Here is a 16235-nt window from a genome sequence, read left to right on the forward strand (position 1 = left end):
GACCATTAACAGAGTTTCTTAATTCAAATGATATTCAAAGAATTGCAAGTTTGCAAATGTGATTTATTGCTCGCCATCATTAAACAACATAAATTTATTTAAAAGTCCTTGCAAAAACTTGAGAAAAGAATGAAAAAACAAATCCAAACAGAATGGCTCAAATGATGAAATGGTCTTCCTCACTTGGATGCCCCCAAGTTGTTGAAGTCGATCCGATTCTTGTTACGTATTTTCTGTATGATTCTCTTGATTGTGGAGTAATTCTCGATAGTGTGCCCTGGGACTCCGCTGCAATGAGCGTTCTCATCATACTACCTGGGGTACGGGGCTTCATGGATTTCTCTGGATATGGTGACACCACATGTGCGTCAAACAACTGTTGGTAAAGCTCCTTATATGTCATAGGGTCGAAGTGTTCTCATTTTTTGATGAATCATGTGAAGATAGTTAATGTGAATGTAAAGAAATGAACAATATGCAAAATGTTTAAATGCATGAAGCATGAAATGTCCGAGGCATTGATCCGAAAAATGTGCCTATTATTCTGAATAATCCTTATTGGGGACAAAAATGTTACGTCTGAAGAGACAAAAAACTTTTGATGGTATAGATCCCGCACAGCCTCTGGCAAGTTGATTCGTCTTCCGCTTCTTCACCGGTTGAATATCCTGTCGAACCGTTCCAGCTCCTTTGGCTAAACTTGTGCGGGTGACGAGTTGTTTGCCCCAAAAAAGGTCTCGAATGACTGCATCTTCGGCCTTCACTCTATGCCGAGCTCGTTCCAAACGAAAGTGTCTTTGGAGCCTTCCATCCGAAGTTTGTCGACTTGTTTTTGGAATTCATCAATAATGGTCTCTAGCTTAGCTAGGGTTTCACCATCTTATTCTCGTAATTTTCGAAAGGATTCTCCGGGTCAATAACCATTTCCTCGTCTTGCCCCTGCAACCTTTGCCTCTAAGTATTCTTTAATCCCGGTTGGACTTCTGAGCTTTTTATCTCATTGTATTATAACCCCTTTGTCCATTAATGTAGACTATTTACGTTTAACAAACATATTTTTGGTGGATCAACACCTCGTTTTAATGATGCGAATGATCAAAAAAAAATGCAAAAGAACAGAAAATGAAAGTAGAAAAAAAAAATTAGTGAGACAAGGATAATAAAAAAATGAAAATGAAAATGAAAAGTCCTACCCCACATGCTTATTATTCCTACCCGGACATGATCTCTATCCCGCATGTTGATTTTGAACAAGTCCTAACCGCATAAATTTCTAGTTCACATGCTTTGAACAGAAAGTAAAGCAGGAAATAATTCCAGCATCCTAGGGTTTGAAATGAGGTTTTGGGGTAGGCTCTAACTCCTTCAAAGTCTCCCAGTTTAGGTTCTAAAACACGGTACCCGAGTTCTCCTTGCTGGTGCCCCCTTGGGCTTACCAGACCCTTAGTCCTAAACCCATCACAGGCTTGTGTAGACTAAGTTAAACTCGAGAGGAAACATTCCCTTATGCCCGCACGGTGAATAAATTCACACGAAGACATAAGGTATATGAATCCCGAAGGCTACTTGCTAGGCATATGCGGTGAATAAATTCACACGAATGCGTCGCTTTCACCCCCACTTAAAACGGGTTTGGAGCTCGGGTTTAGAGCTTAGAGATGACAATTTTGAAAAAAATCTGAAATCATCAAAAAACATCAGTACACCTATTTATTTGAAACAAAATAATCAAAGATAAATAATTGGAATCGAATAAATAAATTAAAATTAAAATTTAACATTTTCACATAAAAAAAAAACAACCAAAAATTAATTTCGGCCTGACTCACTTACCTGGTCCCCAGCAGAGTCGCCAAGCTGTCGCAACCGTCTTTCGATTGTGCCCCGGGATTGGGCTTCGACTTGGAAAATGTGGTTAGAGTCGCCACCGACCACTTTAAAACGAACTTAGGTGGGTCGGACACCATCTTACCTGATCTGCGTTGTACCAGAAATGTGTCGGGTTCGGGAGTCGGTTACGGTCAAGGAAGGATTAACACCCTTGAACCGCCCCTTCGGTACCAATTAATTTGTCGGTTGTCTTAATAGCGAAAATTAGAATTTAAATTGAAAAAAAAATCGCTTCGAATTACATATCTTCAATTGATAAAAATCCCCCTAAAAAATTAGAAGTATTATAAAAATATCACAACTATATCTTACTACATCTACCCTAAAAATGATAACAATAAACCACATGTATTATCGAGGGAAAGCATATACACTAACATGCAATATATATATATATATTATGAAACGTACAATGCACGAAAAAAAGATATTAAATGCACAATGCAGACCACTAACATGCATAATATATATATATATATATATATATAATGCACGCACTAAACAAGAAAATCAAAGTCTTTTGATTGGAAAAGAACAATGCATGTTCCTCTTAATGCTCTTTGATTCGGTTGGTTTTAATTTAGTGAATTTCAAAGGGTTGGGTTATTTTTCAAGACCTGAGGTGCCATTCACGAAGCTTTTTGGGAGCAGGGAGGTAGCGTGGGTTTTGTTTGCGAGGATGAAGCAGGAGTAAATGGTTTGTTGATAGAGAAAAGCCAGAGAAAGAACCAGAACTCCCTAACGTAGTGGTTGCACTTGTTACACCAAATCCAGTAAAAGAATTCACAGCTGAAGTAGAAACTGAACTAGCAGGTGCTGCTGATGAAGCAGTAGCGACAGAAGACGAAGAACTTAAGTTAAAGGCAGGGAGTGATGGAGTTGAAGCAGCGGTAGTACTTACTGCCGGTGTTGAAGCAGTTGTGGTAATTGTCGCAAACAATGGCGTTGATAATGTACCAAAGAATGAGGATGAGGGAGGGTTTTGACATAGCGGCACCAGAGAATATTGGTGGAGGTGATGATGAAACTGCATTGCCAAATCCAAATACAGGTGGAGAAGCTGAAGGTGGAACAAATGAGAAGCTTGAAGACCCTGATGAAGAAGCAGCTGCTAAAGAAGATGTTGCAGTTGCAGTTGCTGACAAACTGGCAGTGCTCTTCGAAAATTGTGAACTACCCCCAAAAGAGAATCTCGTAGAAGAAGCTGAGCTTCCTAGAAAAGATCCCCCATTTTTTGATGAAATTCCCCGCCTCCTGTCCTCTGTTCCTTGCATGCGTATTTATAGCTTTAGAACTCTATTTTTAGCTCGATTTTTCGAGAGATTTGCGTTTTCTATTTTTAATTTGGTGGTACGACGGAAAGCTCGGAAGATGGTTGCCGTTGGCGTGAAGCGCGAAGACTCTCCAAGAGTTCTCCATCTGGCTTGTTGCGGCAGTGAATGGCAGAATGAGAGAAACCCTAACTCACCTAGGGTTACACATGTGTTGGGTTTTGCTTGTAACGGGCTTTGGGTTTGAGCCTGATACAAAACCAAGCAACATTACTATATGTAAATTTCATATGTAAAAAAAATGTATATATAATGTATACAGGTGCATGCACGTAAGTAACTTCATAAATATGCAATGCGTATTCACCATATAATATATGTATATAATATACTATAAATAAGTCATATAATAAATATGGATAAATTATGTAATGTCGGGCGAAAATTAGTGTCTACACCTAGCAGATATTCATACAAACTGATCTAGTTAGATTTGATATTTTTCTGGTACTTATTAGGTTCTTTTTCCTCTCAGCCATTGGCTCGAATGGAAGCAATTGTCACTGGAATTGATGCAATAGAGGAAAACATCAAGATTGCCCGTCTTCATGCTGTATGCAGTTTTCTTCTTTTCAACCATATCATAGTATGGATATAGTGTTACTTTTTTTGTACATGCAAGTGCAAACTTTCGTAATTTGCTTATTACCAGAAATATTCCAGCTTTTGCAGCAAGTTAGCCTAAGGCTAAGCGTTTCTACATCTTGGATGATTTTAGTAATAACTGCACATGGGGTTAAGAAAAGGGAAGATTTGGTTATTTAGTGCTAACACCATGTTCCGTCTATGGTTTGAAGATGCTATGTCGTCTCAAAGACTTTTTACTTACTTTTTTTCTTTGAAACTGCAGCTTCTTTAAGAATATGGTCAAGTAGGATTATGATATTTTATCAGGCATCACTTACTTCATGCGAAAATTTCTTGAAATGGAATGCTCTTACCCGTTTCTACTTTGGCACAACTAGCTAGTTAGTAGGTGATTGAATATTTTGGCTTATATTCTCATGGTTCATTAATTGTACCTTTGGGTTATAATGGCAGTTGTCTCTACGTATTGTTTATCAAATTTGAATTCCTTTATTTATATTTGTATTTATTAATTATAGATATTTGGTTCCTGCTTCGAATTTGATTAACATGAATCTTTTGTATCTGATTACTATTGCGCCAAATTACAAGTTTAAAGTTTATGGTTTTCAGTGCCTGAAATCGGATTCTTTTTATATACCTGCTTCTACATAATTTGGACCCAACAACCTCAAATATCAAATATTGTTGTACAACAGCAGGTAAATTCTAAGCTTAATTCTTCCTCTGTATGTTAATCTCTCTGCTAATCTAGATCTGTAATTAGTTGAAACGAGCATTGCTTTTTGTGTTTTTTACGTACTGTGGTAGCTCTAAATGCTTGCCTTTATAATTGACTTTGATGAAGTTCGATAACTGTGTCACATTTTACACACTGGTGACATGGACGAATTTGAATTAGTAAAACATATCATAGCTGTTCCTCTTTCTTTGGTGTTTGTGTTTAGTGATAACTTATGCGGATATGTTTTCATGAACAGAAAAGCTGGTTGACGAACAAAGACAGTTCGATGCAGTGATTGCTTTAGATGTATGTCCTTTCTGGACGCAACTACGTCTCTCACTCGCACTCTCTCTGTTTGTCAATATTGTGAATCTGTCTATTTTCCACCCTTTTGTCAATTTTACGTAAGGTGATTGAGCACATAGCAGATCCTGCTGAATTCTGCAAATCTCTCTCGGCTTTAACTGCTCAGGAAGGAGCTACCGTGGTTTCAACAATTAACCTCTCTATTAGATCATATGCAACTGCCATCGTTGCTGCAGAGTACCTGCTACATTGGGTATGATTTCACCGTCTTTTTAAGTACAACTTATTTTTCAATTTCGATGTGTAATTATGTATCTGTTTTGTTCATTTGCGGTCGCCATTAACGAATATGTTCATAATATATGTCTCTTGAATCTTGATTTTTTGCAGCTTCCTAAATGCACACATCAATGATCAAGTTTCCCTACCCCCAGAAGAATTCGCCATGATTTTAAAGCATACTTCGATCCACGTAAATAAAACCAATCGGTCCCTTTGATACCTGAAATCGAACTCTTCCGTTGCATTATGATTTTAAAGATGATGTATGGTTGGATGTATAGGTGAGAGAGATGGTCGGATTTATGAGATGACTATCCAGCTCAGTTGGTAGAGCACAAAGTTCTTAACCTTGAGGTCGTGAGATCGAGTCCCACGGAGGGTATTTCATAATTCGGAGGTCTTCTATGGAAATTGCTCTCAACCTGGTGTTGGGGGCAGCCTATTATCTTACCTTCCCCTTATCTCATTATATATGGGAACAAGGGACATCCATTTTTTTTTTAGGGATAAAACAAATTTTCTAATGTAGTAATTTAATCATAAATTGTATCTATGAACGCCATATTTAAATGATTTGCAGGGAAAGAGTATATTTTTTTCTTTTCATATGGATCGTTATAAGGGAGAGAATTATTCAAGTTTGATGACGGTAACATTATACCAACACCCGTATTATTTTGTTAAAGAGGGCCAAGCTTAGGACATATTATTTTTTTTTGAATTAATCATTGGTATCCGATCTATTGATCGACTAATTTAGATTGGGTACTGCAGAGGCGAGGGCGACCCTCACAACCCAGTTTGCTCCATTCGCAAACGTTAGGATTCGAACCTTTAACCTTACTTAAAGGATCTAGTGTCTCATCTCACTAAACCAACTCACTGTTAGTTTAGGACATATTATTCGACTCTATCCTTTAGTGTGCCAGAATAACCTCATATTTAATCTGAGTTATATTTTTTTGGATAAGGGGGGAGAATGAAAGATGAAGCTCTTTGAGCATTATCATCTTCGTTAATAAATGCTAATGATGGTGGGAAAGTTAAACGTCAGGCATCCTTTTGGCAACCTCCGTCCATTGGGTGCTGTAAAATTGATGCAGATGGCGCTAGAAAACTCCAACATGGTGTTGCCGTCCGAGATGTGGATGGATGTTAGCTATCGGTTTTTTTTTTAATATTAGTATATGCTGGGTATTAGAAGCAGAACTTTTGGGGTATTTAGTATGGAATTAATGAAGAGAAATTGATTCAAGGGAATGAAGTACAATCTTGCTACATTTTTTGCCACTCCTACATAGCGGTTGGAAGGTTCACAACCTTGTCCTCTGAGAGAACTTGGGAGCAGCTCCGCCTCTCAAAGGAATAATGTTCACAACCTGCACCAATATTTCTCTTTTACTAATGATATATTACACGCATAAATTACTAAAACATACGATCTGACCACAAGTTAAAATCGACAACAGAATAAAAGTAAAATGGCTTATCATACCTTCAGGTCAATGTATGTACTAGTGGCTAAAAACCCGACAGAAATGGGGAAGAAAGCTGATGAGTCAGCAGGAGGCACCACAAACTCCATAGGTCCACTGCGAATATGTCACTTATATAAATCAGTACCATATTTAAAAGAATTATCACTTGATGAAGTTTTGCAGTGTTGGGGAAAATGGACAGACCTGCGGTTAGAGTTATCAATGAGAAGTATGGACCATTCTAGGACGGAATTCCTAGAGTCATACCAATATGACAAAAAAGAAAATGTACATAAAACAACAAACTACACATCAAATTTTGTGTTCCACAATGTTATACTACTTTTTCAAGCTATACAGCTTGTTAGTCATATATTATGAAGATAATCCAAACAGGTCACGACATTTTTACCATTTGGAAATCATTTCCATTTACCTCCATTCACCATCAATGTGCCTGACATTTGGTGCCTCCCTAAGATCCGGAAGAGGTACAGAAATCACAACATTTTGCAGATCATACATGGTTGAAGCTTCATACTCAATGCTGACATAAGTTTCATTTCCAGAAACTGAAGGCCAGCAGTTGACTGCAACACAAAAAAAAATCAACCATTGAAGTATATAATAGCAGTTACACACCAAGAATAAGCAAGCACCAGGTTTTGAAACCCACTGGTCAATGGCACCATTGACTCATCTGCACTTTGCATTCTCCACATCAAAAGACCAATACCACCTTCACCCCCACCTAGACCAGTGGGGAAAGGCCTATTAGGGTCCTTCAACCCCAGAATGTTCTCATTGGAAAACAATTCCTTGTTCATATTGGGGTGAGTCTTGAAAAGAATTCCAGGGTTACCCCCTGTTTCAATCTAAAAATAATGCATGCGAAGATAATTGGTAAATTCAAAGATGTAAAAAAGGCAATAGGAAAAAGGTATATTGACTTTAAGGACAACATGATTGTTACCTGAACTTGGATGATTCCATCTTCCTGGTTAAGAATTTGAAGTGAAAAGGTCCCTTCAACTGCAAAGTTACTAATTCCACCATCTCTTTTCAGAATGACATTGAGTTTCTCCTCAACAGTCAAAGTAACGGGATCAGTAAGTGGAGCTGCAGCCACTCTGGACGGGCCAACCTTTGTCTGGACATCGTCAACTATTAGTTCACCTTCTGCTTTCAGGGAATCCAGGAACTGGTTTGTTTTTTGTGATTTGCCAAGCTGCATGCCAAAACCTTTAGGAGGAGCAGTTGCAGATGAAAGTTGGCGGCCTAAAAAATATGATCATGTGGTTAGAAAAAGTCTGAAACATTTGAAGCATGTCCAGAAAAGTGAGAAACATCTTGGGTTTCCTATGAAATTAAGTAAAGCAAGTACAACTAATGAAATGCATTAGAAACCTGAGAAACAAATCAAAATCCAAAGCATGTTGTGGGTGTGGCACATAATGTGACTAACCTTTAGGCTTGGTAGAAAAGGCATCAAGAGCAGTGGTTGGTCCACCAAACCCAGTACCACCTCCAAAGCCACTTCCACTGCTAGAAATGCTCAGTTCAGTAAAACCAGTTTCTATTCTTCCAGATCCCATTGACATGAACCCTCCTTTGTCACCTCTATTCTTATCAATCTGCAGAACACACAGCAAGAATAAATAGAGTATATAGAAGAAGAGAGTCTAGTACAAGGCAAGAACATTGCAATAAAAGAACCTTGCTCTTGTCAATCTCACTAGCTTTACGCTTCATGACATCCTTAGTTTCATTAATCTTGCTCTGCAATACCAGCTTGTGCAACTTCTCTTCATGACTCTCCATCTCACAGTATTGCTTAACCTGTGCAACGGTCACATTTTCCTTGTGCCCAAGACAGATGACTTCATCAAAAGCAAAGACCAGTTCAAAAGCACTCTTGCCAATACCCTCCTCATCTGGAGAGTAAGAATACTCAGTTACCTAGAAAAGTATAAGGAATAAAGTAAATGCTCTGTTCTACTTGGCCAAGACAAGGGTATTAAAAAGGCTAATCATCGAAAATGCCTCAAGTAACAGATACGAATGTGACAAAGAACGAGAGGCTGAAATCATACAGGAAAAGAAACCACTCCAGAAACAAGTAAACTTCTAACTACTCGTGGTAGATCGAAGAAATAAGGAAAACATAATGCAGTGTTACTACATTATTTATTATTTTCAAAGATCAAATAAGACAAGAAAGAAATCAAAGAGAAGAAAAGCATACCAGCCTGGATAGCAGTCTTAGAGTCTCCAAATCTTCAAGAACGTTGCTCTGTTTGTTGTTACAAGAAGCAGATAAAGAGCTTCCATTGGCTGATTAAAATAACGCACATTCTCAGTCTCAACATATGTGTGTTGCTTTCCTGTGCCTACCAACTTAGGAAAAGCGGCAAGAAGACCTTCAATTCTTATCCGAGTCATGTCCACAAACTGCCTGGAGAGAAGCACTGCAATAAGAACCAAAAAAAAAAAAAAAAGATAAGAAATGAAAAGAAAAAGCAACTCCTCTTATTCTTCTTCTTCTTCTTCTTCTTCCTCCTCCTCCTCCTCCTAAAATCTCACCTCTCCATACATTGCTCAAACAAGACTTCACTTCCACACTCAAATCTATCAACCAACTCCTCTTCTTTTATAACGCAAACAAATTCTTTGGCAATATTGGGCTTTGTTCCTTGCTTGCAATTTTGACCTACAGTAACATTAGATGTCAACCATGGAAGTGTGCCAACTGCCAACAATCTAAATTTCCAGAGGCAGGAAATATGCGTGCTCAACCATTTTCCAGAATAAAAATTGCAGTAACTTCTAATAGATGCATTTTCCTTTTATGAAAAAGATTCAACAGGCTCTGCAGCCTCAGTCGTAATTACCTCCTCAACTGTCTCAACCTTCTCTATCATTTCAGCATTATCTCCATCTCATGTAATGGTGACCTGGTGCAACGATAAAAAATAATAAATCCTCATAAATTAAAAATTAAATAAAAAAAGTTATCCATATAACAGGCTGCAAGATTCAATCCAGTACAACATTTATTCAAATAACTCATTCAACAAGAACAATGCATAACCAGTCTAATGAAAACCACTACCAGAATAAAAGCAATGCTGATAGGTAAAAAGTTCATTTCACACTATTTTTTGAAGCCAAGTCCACTACCAGAGTAGCGTTATTGCAATTATAAAGTTCAACAGAAGTATGATTATTTTCCTACATTTCCCAGCAGAAAAATGTGCATTTAAATTATTCAGTGATTATATTAAAATTTGTACCCTATATACAACGAGAAGACGGCCTCCCTAAAGGGAAGGTCTCTTTCTTAGTTTCTTTACTCTTCCGTTCTCTCAATATACTTGATATCCCTAAGACACTAACTTGAGCATTTAAATTAGGACATCACCAAAGAACTGTAATCCATAGCAGACATTCTATAATATATATATATATATATATATATATATATAGATATATAGATATATATAATTGGAGGGAAAGCCAATTTCTGCTATAAGTTTGAAAGAGACAAGAAAAAAATCAATTTTTCTTGGTAAAGATCTCACGCAACAAACTAAGAGAGAAGAAACGGAATAAAAACCAAAAACTTTTTAACATAATAGACAGAAAACAGTTTATTCAACATTTATCCAACAATTCTTCAATAACATAGTTTGAACATAGAACTAAGCGAGACAGCTGGAATTCAAATTGTCATAGCGTCGCAAGCAATGAGAACCCTAATTTGAAATAGTTATCATAAGTTCCAATTTCTATCTAAATTCATAGTACTTTAAAATCTTAAAAGTTCAACAAGGGGTGGGATTTTAGGAGGAGGGATTGGGTTAACGAGAGTTAAGTGTCACATCAGTAAAATTTAACGGGAGATAATTGTTGGAACCGTCGGCGCATCCCATGACACGACGAAAATAAACTTGACGATCTCAACAGTGATTCATGTACGATAAAACCAGAATCGGGAGGAAAATGATACGATTACTTACATTGAGTTTCTTGAAAAACAACAAGATTGTAGCAACGATAATATTGATCACGAACGATCCGAATCGCAAGCCTCCACGAAAAGGTCTCGACCTCTACTTAGTTCACCCGTATTGAGAAAATCGGCTAAAAGATCAGAACGGTTGCTAGACCCTTGCTTATCTTTATATACACGAGTTATCCTAACTTTTAGGGTTTAAAAATAATTAAAAAATTATTTAATTATTTTGAATTAAATATTCATTAAAAGAGTTATAATCAAAATTACATTCTTTTAATGTCTACTTATTTTATTCGAGATAATTAAATTATATGTATACAAATATACATATATTAACTCTAATTATATTGTACAATAAAATCCATTTAATATTTGCTCATTTCAACCTTAAGGTGTGACCCTGTAGGTTCTTGTAACATTAGAAGTAATTATTAGAACCGTTCTAATATTACAAACATTGATTGACATCTAGCAATATATCATTGTCACCTAAGTTACAAGAAATCATGATTCGACATATCATCTTCATGACTGACTCTTTTATATATTATATCCTTTTGTTCTTTATATCCATAATAGGCATAAGTCTTGGAATAATCACACTTGTATGACACATCTATTATTTTTTGATATCTAGAGTAGACTATAATTAACGAATAATTTATGATATCTCATATCAACTTATTCAAGCATAGTCATGTATTTCTAGTCTCACTCAATCATGTGGCATGTGGTTTATTTCCTATTATGTAGGAAGGACAAATCTTATCTTAATCATTCACATCCCACTACATATATCGAGATATGTTCAATATCAGTCTTTATAGTGCAACCAGATATGAAGCATGTTTAACTGTATCAAAATATATAACAATATATGTTGAGATAGTAATGATCTCAAGTTTGAGGAGCATACATATAGTCATCACCATGACCAATGTTGTGACCATCACGTAATAATTCAAGACATATGCTCATAGTGGGTCAATCCAATATGTTATTATCTAACAACATATTCATGCATCAATTATAATATCTCTATGTCAATAATAGTTCATTGCTATCAATCAATAACACGTTAGTCTTAAACATATTATTATTGTTTATACTCATAATAATATTTGACTAAGGGTATTTAATAATAATCATATATTATATGGCCTTTATTATCTTTCAGTTTATGTTAGACATAGATATATAACTGAAAATAATAGTGGCAACGCCTTAATTCAATAAAATCGTTAAATAAAATAGGTCCATACAATCATCATATAATTAGTCTTTGTGTATACTCTAACATTAACAACAGAGACAAAATTGAAAACAAACTAAAAGCTCAAACATCCCTACAGACATCATGTTACAACCTAAGATATTTAGGGACAGCAAACATCCCTTAACCATCGATAAAAATAAGGTTTAATATAAAAAGTGCATAAATTATACATTTTTTCCATTTAGGTGCCTAAATTTTTTCCTGTAAATTTAGGTGTCTACATCGTAACAATCATTAATAAAATCTATTAAAAAACCAATCAACCAATTAGTACTTGACACACGACCTAATTTTTTTATTTTCTTTAATTTTTCATAAAATAAATAATTTTTTTTACAAAACCAAATTTTCTATTTTTCAAAAAATACCCCAAGACTTTCGATTATGATGTCGACCACCACCGTCATCAGTGATCATCAACTCACCCATTGGTAACATGCTCTTTGACCACTCAACCACTGATTGAGATGGATATGTGTTAGGATTTAGGGATTTTATGGAGTTTGAAGCTATGATTAATGACCAACGATGGGTGGGTAGACGTCGACAAATGGGTAAACGATCGGCAGGGGCGATAGCGACCATTAATGCTTTGAGATTAAGTATTTTTGAAACTTTTGAGATTTTAGAAATGTTTTGGGATTTATTGTTTTACAAAAAAAAACAATTTGAGTAAACTACTCAAATACCATTGAACTTTAAGTAATATATCTATTATACTATTAAACTTTAAATTTTGTCAATTATAGCACTAAACTTTGATTTCATTTTAATTATGCCATTACGCCATTAAATCGTTAATGACACGATGATGTGGTTGACGACTACTGATGTGGACACCACAATGAATCAACGTCATTTTGATGTGGTTGTTTTGATGCTCAAAGTTAAGGATGGACATGGGTCGGGTTGGGTTTCCGACCAATCCAACTTGACCCGAAAAATATATATCCTCCACTCAAAAATTGATTCGACCCGAGTTTAGGGTGACTTCACTCGACTCGAATTTGACCCGTCTTTTTAAGATAAAACCAAACATGACCTAAAATAATATATTTATAAGAAATATTAATTTTATTCAATAAAAATATATTTAATTAAAAAAAAATATAAATAATGATATTATTACAATTATTCTTAAATATATAAGGTTTAATTACATTATTTTTAAATTAGGTATTTTTCATCATAAAACTAAACCCGACTTGAATATTCTCTAAAAAACCCAAATATCCTCTAAAAAACTCGACCTAACCTAAATTTCTTTTAAATAAACCCGACCCTATAGAGACGGCAAGAACAAAACTATAGTTCGAGTGCCATACCCATTCCTACTCAAAACAAATCAAAACGGCATCATTATTGTATAAAAAAATTAATACTAAGTTACTCTTCATGAGGCTCAAACTAAGGCTGCTGAAAGTTCAAGGTTCACGTTTGACCATTAATCCAACTTAGGTTTCCAAAACTATTTTAACACAAATCATATATATTTTAAGGGTTAACTATATATGATCATTTATGTTTATGTTTTGTCTAATTTTTTTAACTAATTTTAAAATAAACATAATATATGTCACTTTTTTATTTAATTAATATATGACCACTTTCGTTTTTATTTGATTAGGATTAAGGGTGTAAAAAACTGACCCGACCTGTAACACTAAATGAAACTTACTCGAGTGAAAACTGTTTTTGACCTGCGCTGTGGTGATCCGAAACTGACTCGAGTCGGAACTAGTGTTGACCTGAACCCGAGTTGGACCTGAAAATTGTGGATCTGAACCCGACTTGCACCCGACATGAGAACGACCTGAACCCGAATTGAACCGAAAATATGATACCCGAACCCGAACTGCATCCGACTAATATGAACCCGAGATTGACCTGGTAAATAACTGGTATTACCCGACCTGTTTTCAACCTGACCTGTTATGAACCTGACCTGTAATTGACTCAACCTGTAAATGATATGAGATGTTGTTAAAGTGATCTGATATTATCCTGACTTATAAGTAATAAATTACAATTAATATAATTATGGTATTTTAAATTTATAATAAACTTATGATAATTAAATTTAGTTTTTATATTAATTACAATTCTTTATATTTTTTATAATTCTTATATTATAATTTGTATATTATAAATTTGATTTTTATATTAATTCAAATTCTTTATAATTCTTATATTATAATTTTATTTATAATCACTAAATTAAATTTAAATATTGTCTTATTGAACATGATTTTATTAAATTATATAAATTGAGTTAAAATATTCATAAATCTAATTTACTTTTAATGTGAAAATTGATTAATAATTTAAGTATAACTTAACTTGAAATTTTAAAATAAAAAGATATTAGTTGAAATGATGAACTTATTAAAGATTTGAAACTTTAATAACATTACAATTACTAAAACAAAAAATTTATAAATGAAGTTCATTTTATTACACATGCAAACACTAAAATTACAATAAAATCAACTAAACAAATATATTTATGTTGGAATAAATGCTCTCAAATCTTATAGTTAAGGTTTTACAAGGTTAAAAGCCTAACTATACTATATCCTAAATGTTGCCAACATGTTTAATTATGGGCAATTTTCTAGCTTTAAAAGCCAAAATGCCACCAACATAATTCCACATGAGTAACTATTTATATAAGAATTTATAAGGTTAAAAAATTGATTTAAGTCAGACCAATAGCAATAATTTACAAGGCATTAATGAGTAATAGACAACAGCAACCGGCAAGCATCAATGTACCAATTCAGCAAGCATCATTGCATCACTTCAGCAAGCATCCTGCATTAAGAAAGCATACAATCAGTGGTAAAGCCAAAGGGAATTCGATGGCCAACAGTGACAAACATTTTCGACTTTTCCAAACCCTTACAATTCAAACATAAAGCCTAAATTGAGATTCAACAAATAAGAACACATAGGATATTGAGAAGCAACTAGAAACATACTCGAGATTAAGGACTAAAAAAGCTCACATCTAAGCCAGAACAACCCTACAAGCTGAGTTTCTTTAGTCGGCTGTGTTTGATGATAAGCTTTTGGTACATAAGGTGTTGTTTATTGTTCAATACATTTGGAACTTCACTGTCAGAATTTTGATAGAAGGTGGATTCTGAGAATCAGGATCGCATATTGTCATCCCACAATCCATAAGTTCAAGAAGAGGTAGTTGAGCCGTGACAAACTGAATTCCACCTGAGAAATGCAGAGAAACATGTTAGTGAATAGGTTTTAGTTCTAAAACTGTTTTTATACTTTTTTTCATGTGTATTTAATATCAGCCTTAATAGTCATTCAAAAATTTACATATTAATAAAATAATAGGACTTTATTTTTCTGAAGAAATAGAATGACCTTATTTCACAGGTAAGACTGAAAGCGAAATTATGTTTCTTATGCATTCCGCATGAACTATTTTCGTATCAAAATTTATAAGACAAATTCCTAATTTTTCATAATGGTAATTGTTATTTAGATGATAATGTTACTAGTATTGACATAAATAGAGCACATATCAACTCTAAGCTAGTTGATAAATAGAGCAGCATTTCCTCTATCGATAACTAACAAGGAACAAGGAACAAGGAACAAGTCGGTCCAACATATACCACATCAAAATCATTCGAGAACTTTGCATCCTCACTAGGCCCATCCCTATATCCTGCAACATTCGACTTTCCTCCAGCAATAGTTGTGACACCTTCAAATAATTCCAATTCAAACCATCTTTTTACTTTAGAAACTAATCTACAATGGGTCCTCTCAACTTTGAACTCCATTATCTTTTCTCCATGCTGTAAATTGACAATCAAGGATTTCAATCAACAATGCTTAGAGTTGCTTCGATAGCTAAAGTTATTTTAAAGTCTGCACAGAAATTTTATGAAGAAAATTCAACTTAATAATCAAGGTTTTTTTTTCTTTTAAATCTACTCTTTATCATTATCGGTCTATACCTGCATCTCCTATCTTTCTAATAGCAAGATTCATGATATCAGCAACATATACATTTCCCTTATCATCCATGGTTACACCTTTGGGATGATAGAAACGAGCATCACTTGACTTTCCATCCACATGCCCTGTGTAACCCTAAAATGACCCAACAACCAATCTTCCCCGACTATCTGCAACGACCAACAATTGCATAACAAAAAAGAGCACATATTCATAGCGTAAGATATTTGCCATTTGATCCACTAAATAAACAGCTGAAAATAACTAGAGACTCTCATATTCAAAGCCAGAATAGAACATTAATACCTATTGTTAAATCAATATTGAGTTTCATACTCCTATTCCCTGAAGA

The 16235-nt window shown here is 34.8% G+C and overlaps 1 pseudogene; it reads right to left on the reverse strand.

Annotated features, from left to right (window-relative positions):
- Positions 1 to 6407: 6407 nt before the first annotated feature.
- On the reverse strand, positions 6408 to 15952 carry LOC120171960 (annotated as a pseudogene).
- Positions 15953 to 16235: the final 283 nt, after the last annotated feature.

This window comes from Hibiscus syriacus, unplaced genomic scaffold (assembly GCF_006381635.1).
Source record: "Hibiscus syriacus cultivar Baekdansim isolate YM2019G1 unplaced genomic scaffold, ASM638163v2 tig00111840_pilon, whole genome shotgun sequence".
Taxonomy (NCBI): Eukaryota; Viridiplantae; Streptophyta; class Magnoliopsida; order Malvales; family Malvaceae; genus Hibiscus; species Hibiscus syriacus.